A 2771-nucleotide genomic window follows, 5' to 3' on the forward strand; every position below is an offset into this window, starting at 1 on the left:
GAGAGAGAGAGAGAGAGAGAGAGAGAGAGAGAGAGAGAGAGAGAGAGAGAGAGAGAGCGAGAGAGAGAGAGAGAGAGAATTTTGTTCTATAATTGAAGAAAACGACCGAATGGGTTACGTTGTAAGAGAGAGAGAGAGAGAGAGAGAGAGAGAGAGAGAGAGAGAGAGAGAGAGAGAGAGAGAGAGAGAGAGATTTTGTTCTGTAATTGAAAAAGAAACGACCGAATGGGTTACGTTTTAAGAGAGAGAGAGAGAGAGAGAGAGAGAGAGAGAGAGAGAGAGAGAGAGAGAGAGAGAGAGAGAGAGAGAGAGAGAATTTGATGACCGAAGAGGGGTGGGGGATATGAAAAGAGAGATTAGGGAATCCAGGTGGCGGCAGTTGGTGAGAAAGAGTGAAGAGAAGAAGGGAGGAGGAGGGAAGGTGGTATGTTCTCTAGCGTCGTGATCTCACTGTTTGAAGATTGTCTTTCTGGACTTTTCCATGACTGGAAGGATATCCTCATTGCTCGGGAATGGAATAACAGCGAACATTAAGACTCGTTTGTCTCTATAGTTGAATCAGTAGAACTTCAAAATTCAAAGTTGGAGCAAATGCTTTTTTGTTGACCAGGCAGACACGAGTCTTTTTATAGTTTATATATGACATATTTGTTTTTGACGTTGTTAATAGTTTATATATGACATATCTGTTCTGACGTTGTTGCCTGTTTTAGATTGATTTATTGTTAATTTGTTCTCTTCATTTATTTATTTCCTTATTTCCTTTCCTCACTGGGCTATTTTTTCCCTATTGGGGCCCCTGGCTTATAGCATCTTGCTTTTCCAACTAGGGTTGTAGCATGGATAGTAATAATAATAATAATAATAAATAATAATCATAATAATAATAATTATAACTGTATAACTAAAAATTATACAAATAAGGATAAAAATATTATGATGAACAACAATATCATCAATAAGTTTAATAAAGTTTTCTGTATAATTTAAAAATGAACTTTCACTCGTCAGTCACTTGGGAATTAAAAGGCAAGAGAGATACCAATTCTTTTGCCTTTCGTTTGTCATCCCAAAAGTTACGAATTTAATCTCGACGTGAGTTGAAAAAAAAAAAGAATTATGTTAATATACTATCGTTTTAAACAAGTATACGTTTTCATTTAGACCACAAAAGGTAAGTAAATATATATATATATATATATACTATATATATATAATATATATATATACATATATATATATATATATATCTACATATATATATATATATATATATATATATATATATATATATATATATATATACATATACATATATATATATATATATATAATATATAAATACATATATATATATATATATATATATATATATATATATATATATATATATATATATATAAATATATATAACAGAATGTTGTGCTTTTTTTCATTAGTATTCCTACAAAACTAAGGAATTAGAAGAATAAAAAATCATTATTACACGTCTGATTTGAAAGTTAATGAATATGACATTAAGCTTATAACTGTTATTTTTTTACAATGACAAGCCCTAACCTAACCTAACCTAACCTAACCTAATGGTCTCACATGCCATAGTCATGTCTGGGGTTTGGTGGCCATCTTCATAGTGTGAAACTTTAGTCTGATCGCTCACAGCAAACTCAAAACCCTTGCACCACGTTGCGGTATCTCTACACAAAAAGAGAGAGAGAGAGAGAGAGACACACACACACACACATATATATATATATATATATATATATATATATATATATATATAGATATATATATATATATATATATATATATATATATATATAATATATATATAGGTATTATATATAATACATATATATATATATATATATATATATATATATATATATATATATATATATATATATTTTTATACTATATATATATATATTTATATATTATATAATACAGTATTACATATATATACAGTATATATAAAATATATATATATATATATATATATATACTATATATATATATATTATATATATATATATATAATATATACACATATACATATATATATAATTAAGATCAGAATAACTACTTACGATATTCCAATTAGGCTAACTTTTTTTCATGAGGAAAAACCAAGCCCTTCCCACATCCATTATTTATTCACAACCTTGCAAAGAAATTTGGAAAGACGATAATTACCGTCATCACATAGGTCTTATCCCTCTAACAACCAAAATTCGGACCTTTTAAAAACAGCAAACACTTTGTAGTTAAAGGAGTCAAGAAGCCGTCGAGGGCAGACTGGAACGGCTATTGACAGGAAAATTTAATATTAAAAGTTACATGGCAACTATTCATTCATCTCATTCATTCATTTATTTCCTTATTTTACTTTCCTCACTGGGCTATTTTTCCCTGTTGGAGCCCCTGGGCTTATAGCATCTTGCTTTTCCAACTAGGGTTGTAGCTTGGATAGTAATAATAATAATAATAATAATACTGGCAAGGTTGACCTAACGCCAGAGGATAAAATCGCTTTTGGCAATTGCTTTTGTTCCGACGGATTATATTTACTTATAAATACTTAAGTTCTTTCTGTAGCTTCGTAAAGAATAGTTCTAATATCCTTCATCTGGTGATTTACAGTGGTTTCCTAACAGAAATATACGTAATTAAACAAGGAATTACTCATGGTTGTTTAAAATGAAAGACATCTATCTCAAACGATTGTGTGTACTTAAACTGACTGAAATTTGCTGTAAATGGACGTA

Source organism: Palaemon carinicauda, chromosome 33, assembly GCF_036898095.1.
Source record: "Palaemon carinicauda isolate YSFRI2023 chromosome 33, ASM3689809v2, whole genome shotgun sequence".
Taxonomy (NCBI): domain Eukaryota; kingdom Metazoa; phylum Arthropoda; class Malacostraca; order Decapoda; family Palaemonidae; genus Palaemon; species Palaemon carinicauda.